We start from the raw sequence: 9341 nt of genomic DNA on the forward strand, positions 1-9341 counted from the left end.
TTGACTCGATGCCCTCGGGAGCACACAACAACTTATCTATCTTCATCCCTCGAACTGATCGCGTTTCGGATAAGTTGCGAATCGTCTTCCCTCCGTCTCGATTCGCCAATTTCCGCGTCGCTAAGTTTCCTCTCCCTTCTGACGTCAAGTTTCAACGAGGATCGGATGCTCTCAGTGACGTAGTCATAGAAACGGGTCGTCGGGGCGATCGTGGTCGCGACGGATGGCCAATAAAATTACCATGGGCTAACACAACAAATCAACCCACGCGGTGCGCTATCGAGCACGACACAACTAATTACGCGCGCGTATATTAGTTGCAGACAGACCCTCCGAAACCGCGACGGTTTGGAACTGTTCGGCTGTTGCTGGCAGTTTCAATTGCCGGCCCCGATCCCGACGTCAGATTACAACGTGGATTTACCAAGGCGTCCAACTCCCGATCCATTAATGAACAAGTTCTCAGCTAAGTTCGCTAATATTCTGCTTGCACGGGCCGCCGACTAATCAAACTTCCGGCCACTCGCCGCCGTTAACCTTAACGAGACACGCGGTTCTCTTCTTTTCTTTCGCGGCCGGATGCGTTCGGCCCGTTGAATTTCCTAATTGCGAAGGTCCTCGGGGCGTTCCTGTTCCAGGAAGTTTCAGGACCGCGGGCGGATGTTACAGGAACGGGCGTGATCGAGGCAACTGCGAGTGGAAACCGGTTGACAATGTTCTTGCGGTTAATTGCGAGAATTTTTCCGAAGGAAGACAATATTGGCGACTTTTTATTGAGATCTTGAAATATTAGATGTGTTACACAGTCAGTCCCATAAGTATTCGTATCTTTTTGCCTAAATTAAATGATAGATTTGATCTTTCCAAATAAATGTTTCATATGTACACGAATAAACTTGATACATACATATACTTCTAATGAAAAACTTATTCGAAAACATTAAACCTGTAACTTAATTTAGGCAAATTTCTTCAGTGGATATTAAGGGTACGAATATTTATGAGTTTATAGCTTAGGAAAATTATACCAATATCGCTACGAATAGTTCGAGATTTAACGAAATCTGAGATAAACAGAAACTGTGACTTCTAAGTCGCCCCTCGAATGTAAAGGGTTAAATTTAAAAGCTACACCAAATCACCCAGTCTTCGATACACTACCTCTTTTCAATACATTCGGCAAGCACAGTTAAGGTTCGAGGAAACATTCTTCCTTAAGGCAATTACACGAAGATCGACGAGTCGATGAACGCGTAAAGGCCACGGAACAGGCCAGCTTTCCCGGCAAAACGACCAAAGAAACGGCATCGTTTGAAAATTCCAAGCAATCACGGCCCCAGCCTGTTACGTGCAATAACGAAAACACAATGTGATGTTTCTCGAATCAATTTGAATCCTACCCCCGCGCGGTTGTTCTCCGTTGCCTCACTCTCCGGCAAGCTCTTTGCAGTTCGCCGTGTTCGTTATCGAGTTTATGTAAAGTACGCGGGCATTATTACTTTTCCGAACGCGAAGTTAATTCAGACCTGCCAATGAACGGGGAAAGCAATATTCCGACGCGCAACAACCCGACAGGGAATCGGCTCTTGGAACGGGAAAACGTTCAATTGTCAGGGAACGTCACTCTCCCGTAACGTTTGTTACTCGCCTGAATGGGCTGGACGTAGCGATCGGTAAACAAAACGTCTCAAGAACGAGAGGTAAGGAAAGCTTAATGAAGCAATTTACGTTCGACGAGGGTGCGACAGGCGTCGTTTTGGTCTGTATCGGTCAGCACGACGCGATCTCGACAGTGGGTTCGGGGAGAAGCTCCGCTGTGAGAGCACAGGGAAGCATCGACGACAGGGGATTGCGTGCTATGTGCTTTCGAGCAACCTTTACGATCACGATTTTGGATCGAAGGAATGTGGGCGGCACCTTCTGCTCTCGACGAGCTATCAACAACCCTTGGAAGCGCCATTATCTTCATTCGCGGTATCCTCTCCCATTCTGCTGTCAATCGACTACTCTAAATCTCGTACACCCCTTGAATCCCATTGTTTTAGGCATTGTAAGCTAAATTAAAGCCTTAACCCTTTGTACTCGAGGCACTTTTCTCTGGTGTCTACCAGCAACTCGAGATGCTTCCTTAACATTCTATTGCCACGAATGATAACCTTAGATTGACTTCGAATGAGATCTTTAATTTGAGATTTGAGAATCAAATAAACAAACATTATTGCTGGTTAATTTGCTATGTCAAACCTAGTGGTCACCGAGAGTTACCTCTCGAGTCCAAAGGGTTAATATCTAGTTCCTGGTCAGTAGAGTGAGTGCAATATCAAATGCATCACTTTACAGTTCTACAGTTTTGAGACAAGTAATACCAGATGAAAAGGCCTGCTCTAGATCACGCGCAGCCTGAAGACCCTTGCGTTCTGAATGTTGTACTTCCTCTTAGCCATCACGCAAGTACTCCAGATCACGTACAGCCCAACTACCCTTGAGTTCTTCTGAATATTATAGTCTCGCCTACTCCGTCATCATTCAACATTCAAGAAATTTCTGCACCACAGAGAAAACAATTTTATTTGTATTCCTACGATACCTCGAGAGCTGGAGAGATCGCGAAACTAGGATGGAGAGGTAAGAGTAAACGAAGGATTAATTGAGGTTTGTCCTGAGGGTGCTAGTTAATCAATTCGTTTGTGAGACTATCCGACAGACCTTGTCTCGCGAGAGACAATTTTCCACGAGAACTTGCATGTAGAAGTAAATGTTTATATTCGCAGCAGAAGATATTGGTCTGCTTAAGTTTTCCTTTTTTAAATAAAAATATGGGTTAGGGAGAAGAATCGAGACGCGATGCAGCGAGGAAGCGACTCAATATTCTCGAGGGGTGAATATATTTTACCTCAAGTATAGATGTAAAGTAGGGTAACGAAACTTAATTTTTCGCGAGGTAAGTCGTACGTTTATTCAGTAAATTCTAATTTTAAGTGGCTGCAGGAAGATTTTCTCGTCGAGCACACTTCCGCTGGGAGAACAATTTTCATCGGCGAGAGAAATCGGTTACGCAGGGGGTGTCTCTCGCGACGTGGGTAAACGGATAGGTGCGAGTTCCGATGGAAACATCGGAGAGATTGATTAAAAATATAAAAGTGGGAAATTGATTTAGCCCAACGTCGAGAACTCGAAATAGGTCGGACAATTTCGTTGTTGAATCTCTCGGCTATCGCGGAACTTCAGAGTCGACTGAATATAGGTTAGAACTGTATTTCTAGGTTGAAATACGAATTACGAATGTAGATAGAACGTAACGGTAGAAGAAATAGTTTATTGCGGGAGTCTCTGCTATTGATAACGAAATTATTTATGGTTCCATAATATCTTCATAATACCTACGCGACAGATGCATCTAAATTGATAGATCGCAGACCTCGAGACCGCGTTGGTTGCAGTTCTAACTTTGATATTCCGATGAAGTATATAAAAATACCACGTGTTTCTCAATATTTTGTTATTCTCAGCTCAGGATGACAGATACTTGATTTAAAACCAAACATAGAATGATATCTTTTGTTCCGCATCGAGTTGCAGTGCTACTCGCCACGATGCAAGCTAGAGGTTTGTTTATTTACAAAATGGAACCTAGAACAATCTTCCAAATCGTTGTAAAGAGTAAATAACAGATGTTTCATACATGAACTATGAAATAACTTTGATGAAACACGTTACAACATACAAAGGTCAGGAATGATTATTACGTAAAAACAAGCCCCAATATAGTTAACGTTCATACATCCTTTTCCCGATTCCACTGCCTCCAATCTACCAACCGAAGTGAGCCCTGCATCCCCCGCATATTTCGTTCAAAGAATTCCATACCTGAAACGATGAGCCAGTAAAAGAATTCTCACGAGACTAACTCAACTCGATTAACCAGTAAAACAGCGAATAATCAATAACCGACTCTAAATCACGACCATCGATTACTGATAACGGCGCACAGGAACGATAGCCGCGCCGTCGGTTTTGTTTAATGCAAATTTCGACTCGTCGGAACCAATCAACGGAACTACCGCCACGGAATTTACGTTTCCGCGCGGGCGTGTAGCGCTCAGAGACGGGAAACCCGGACGTGAACCAATCAGCGTACCTTCGATCAGGTAGCAATAAATATCTAGGTAGTCGAAGTATGCGAGCGACGCCTTCAACGGGAAACGCGATTGTATTTCGGACTTCCCTTCGTACCAGCCGTCGACGCTGGAGCGTCGTCGCTGCCGTTGATTGAAATTTATGTCCGATGGGACCACGCCAATTCCAACGGTTCGCATGGCGATAGCGTCGTTGCCCGCCGGCAGATTTTGGCGTTCCCGCCATACACCCAGGAGATTCTGTCCCGCTAAACTTCTCGTTTCGGCTACCCCGATGTTCGACAACCCTCGCGTATGCCCAAGTGTTTCGTGATACAATTCGCTTCTGGCATGTTCGATTTTCGTCTCCATCGATTCCAGCCGCCTAAACTGCCCCTTGCGCCACTCAGTTAACACTTTCAGACCTGGCGTCCACAATTGAGGACATAGAATTTCAAAATTACCGACACGACGGGTGAAGGTCAAATTTTCCTCGAAAACTACGCTATTAGGATTTTTTTTTTATTTTGTCCATACTAACTGTAGTCCAAGTTAACGCTTAAAATTAAATTACGTTGGTACGAGACAAAAAATTCAGATTTGCAATGGTTAAGGAGGAATTTTAACTATAAATGACTTAAATAATTTAGTGATAGCAATTGTAATAATGCTATGACCACTTTTATTTGAACCCAGAAAAATTAAAAAGATATTGCTGTGATACTAGTTAATTTAGTAAGTACGTAAATATTATAGAACAATTTGTGTATAGATTTCTGATAGACAAGATAGTTGTCACATTCCCATCATAATTCAGTACCTACCTCCATATCACCTATCCTCTACATCAAAAATTTCACAAAAACAGTGTTCATTTTAACGATTCGTCACATGAAAAACCCAGTTTAAATGAATTCCAGCACTAGGAACGAAGTTGACGGAGACACTTTCCCACACGGTACATACGAGACCACGGTATTCATCCCGGAGATTAGAAAAGTTACGATCATATTTACGCGCTGTTTGGACACGATGAAAAATTTTATGAGCAATACTCATCGTCGATACGATTCGCTCCGCGGTTTTTTGCGCTCAATATAAACTGGACTTATTTTACGGCTCGGTTGGCGCGAACGGTTCTCCAAGTGTTCAGTGCCGTAATTGTGTGTTCAATGCCGATCCCTCCGTTTTCCATGATAAAAGAAAGATTATGTAATTTAGGAATCCCATTGCGCTGATCCACAAAGGACGTCGTACACTTGGAGGTACAATAGGTTGTGTACTTTGATACGCCGTTTGCATCTAATTCTGCGACTTGCTGTTTTATTCGACCGATGGTCGTGCTTTGTGGCGCCGTTGACAGGAAGCGTCTTGCTCATTCCTCTCGAACATTGTAGAGTTGAATCCACCAATGTGGATCAATTTTGACAGACGATGCTTGACATTATTCGAATCTGAAAAAAATATCGCCCTGCTCTTGATTTACTTTGTATTTACATTCGATGCAGGGAGAATTCAAATATCAAATATCAAAGAACAAATAAAAAATATGCAATTATTTATTCGTTATTCCCTGAACGAAAATTAAAATATAAATTGCAGAATCGGATACTCCACGGCGGGCAAATAAAAATTGAACCATTTCGTTGAGTGATGTATTTCAATCGTTTCATTCGTCATCTGTTATTCAAATAAAATGTTAGCCATCTCTGGCGTCTGTATTCCCTAAAACCCACACGCCAAGCATCCAACTCTGTAGAATCGTCTCAGCTCAGAAATGTTTATTAAATCGATACAAAAGCCCCTTGCTATTTAATCGATACCCGGAGAACCAAAGGACCCCGCCTTTTCCTTTCCTTTTATTTTAAGTGTCAAATCATTTACAATAGTGATTAGGTACAGATAAGTAGGTACAGATAAGTAGGTACAGAGTTTTTTTTAAATTCTATTTAAGTACAATCGTACAAATAAAATTCTTCACTTATTATTACTAAAATATATAGGTACCTTTTTTTTATTTGTTCAGTCTTCTCGAATGTTTTTGTTGAAAAAATGTGGAACGCTTCACAATTTTTCGTGCGATCCTTGCGCAGGGGATCTAATCTTCTCTGTATCGTTCCAATTTTAGTGTATACACTGTCGAAGCGTAGACCCCGTCTGACCATAGACTGTCCCGCACCACTGCGCGGGAAACCGGAAAGCATTACCGTGGAAGGATAGCGCCATCAATTCCAGGGAAGTCATCGCGCTGCCGAAAACACCGGTCGTGGACGCAAATCACGCGTGCAAAAACAGCAGGAAAATTCACGACGCAAAGAAATATCCGCAGCAAGGAGGGAAACACAATCGGCCCGGCGCATAATTCAATGTTAATTTATGGGCTAATTAAACGATCGAAGTTCCAACACAAACAATCGAAGTTCCATCGTCGAAGATGAAAGTAGGTCGTGGGAATCGGGACGCAGAGGGGAGGAACCAGCAAAAAGAGCGAACCAGGTTAAGAGGAAGCGAGACGAAACGATTCGGGAAGCGTAGTAACGAGTACGATATCACGACAGCGAGGAGTTGGATTTCGTTACAGCAAAGGGGAGGGTAGATTTATACGGAACTGGGGCGCTCAAGTTCGAGCTTCTCAACGTTTTGCGGAAACGCTGGGTATTATGGATGCGTACAATAAGCCACGCGCATCTTGCGCGATCTCTCCACCCCCCTGCAATTCAAAGTAAATTGGCCATTCGTTATCGGCGACGAATAAATGGCTCGCTTAACGTGCGAGTCTGCCGCGCAATCTGCAAACAAGATTGCAGTCGATCGTGGACGATGCGTTCTCAGCGCTCGCGGAGCATGGAATTAACCCCTTGAGAGGCGAATTGTATTTTGTTCTGGATAAATAGAAAGTCAGGCTAACGTTGATCCATGACATCTGTTAGGCGGTGCATATGGAATGGCCGACTCGCTAGGAAAATTCTACGGCGTTGTAATTTCGTTGTAGCTCAACTTTCCCGATCGAGATGAATTCTAATAGATTGGATGCACCATTTTTGATGAGATGTAAATGCATTTGTTTCGTCATTAGACAAATTAGACTTTCTAATTGTAATTAATTATGTAAAGGTATCCTTGACTAATGAATTATGCTCGAATATATTTTTCATCGAGAAATTATCTATATATAATTAAGTTTTCTTATGACACCATTTATAACGTAACGTAAAAACCTTCGAGCGAGTAGGTATTATTTTATAAAAATTCTGTTGATACTTAAAATTCAAAAACTCCCCGAGGAAACGGATTTAATTTCGATACGTTCGAATTTATTAAAAACGCTGAGTTTAAAAATCGACGGGTAGCGGGCAGCGATGAATTATGAATTTAATATGCGTTTGTAGTACGTGTTTGTACTCCTGTACTCCTAGGTACAATTCGTGTCGAGCATTTTTTCCCTTCCGATGGTCAACACGCGCTCGTACGCGGTGATTCTGGCTTTGTTCCACAGGGAGTTAAACCTAAAACTCGTTGTTGCTGCGCGTTACAAAAAAAAGTCACAGGGGAAATTGTGACGTTAAAATTTATCGCGGAAACAGGGGGTGTTCGATGGAAAATTAATACAAATATTAGTAGATTTCGGAGCTGTTTTTACACCAATCGTTGGAAAATGTTTTGATTCTTTTTTGAAAATTGCTCCTGTATAACAGCACAAATGAATTACTCTAATAATCAAAGAAAAAATGATGCACCAGTATCAAAAGTGTAACTTGCCCTTCAACTGCTTTTGCACAGACGAACCCATGTAGAAGCAGTGAAATTTGAACACGGATAGAAAAATTCAACCCTAAAATGTAAACTCGCGTGTAAGTGAGGTGCATAAAGAATTACTGCTGTCTATATCAGTAAAGGAAACGAATATTTAAAGTTTCATTGTCTTATCCGAGATTAGTTCTACAGTCGTACAGTGTCTGGGTTAGGTCTGGCTGTGATTTCGCACGTCAGGGATGTTTTAGAACTGTTTTAGGACTACATTTTATGGCTATGTTGTAGAACTACGTCTTAAAACCGAGGTTTACAGACACGATCCCTCTCGCGAATGCACTCGCCGCAGTCTTATAAATTTTATCAAATTTATGAAACGGAGAGGAGTGATATTCACAAAATTCTGTAAGATAGTGTGTGAAACATGAGATGTTGAGGTTTGTTCGTTGGATGTTTGAATGTAAAGAAACCAACGTTGGAGTATTAATATACTCTATGTATAATATACCACTCTACAAATTCGATGTTCGTTTTTTGAAAGTTGTATTAAGATAGCTATACATACATAGTTCTTTTATCTTTCTTGCAAGGTTATCTGTATAAAATATTCTGTTCAAAAGGACACATGAGTTACAGTTGACTATAAGAGACTTTAATTTTACTCTATTCCTCTTTTTAAATAAGATACTGAATTCACTAAAGTACCACAGTAATTTATTAAAATATAGAGAAGGTTGTTATCTACAAAATAAAATATAATTCTTCGAATGTACGTACACAGCCGTACTACTAAACCCCCAAATATCATATTGCACTTCATAACTTTCAATCGTGGATCCTGTAATACTTCTTTAACGTTCACGCAGAGGAACACTAAAAACCCAAGGGCTGGTCCTTCTTCTTCTTCCCCCTATACGGATCCACCCCATCTCGTAACTCTATTCCCCCACCTAAAACCTTTACTGTGACTACGTTTCGCAGCGGTGTGCTTTCTTCACTCGTTCCAAACGAACAGGCTTGTAAAGACTTTAAGTGGCGCGTGCCCAAGGTAGAGGATCGTTCAACGATTGTTTGCTGACGCGACGAGCAGGAGAGGATATTGATTTCGTTCGCAGATGTACCGCGAATCTTCTTGATTAAATTAATTAAATTGTTCGAGACGGCGGCCGATTCAACGGGATAATTGCCTGCTCTCGGAAAAACTGCCAAAGTAGAAGCTACCTAGAAGTACCTCGTAACTGAGGAAATATCCAACGGCGCGGGGGAAACGTGTATCGAAAGGAAGTTCAAGTACTAGTTAGAGTATCGAAGCCATTCCTTCGAAGCTGAGGGAACAAAAAGAGCTCTCTCCGCTTATGCAAATGGAAACAACGCTCTATTTACGACAACGAAATGCGTGAAATAGCGAAACGCGCGCCAACGGATACAGAATCAATCGAATACATAAAAAGATTCAATAAAGACTTCGCATCTTTC

The 9341-nt window shown here is 41.9% G+C and overlaps 1 pseudogene; it reads right to left on the reverse strand.

The window, feature by feature from the left end:
• Positions 1–6163: 6163 nt before the first annotated feature.
• On the reverse strand, positions 6164–6263 carry LOC128889152 (U6 spliceosomal RNA; annotated as a pseudogene).
• Positions 6264–9341: the final 3078 nt, after the last annotated feature.

Source organism: Hylaeus anthracinus, unplaced genomic scaffold, assembly GCF_026225885.1.
Source record: "Hylaeus anthracinus isolate JK02 unplaced genomic scaffold, UHH_iyHylAnth1.0_haploid 11994, whole genome shotgun sequence".
NCBI lineage: Eukaryota > Metazoa > Arthropoda > Insecta > Hymenoptera > Colletidae > Hylaeus > Hylaeus anthracinus.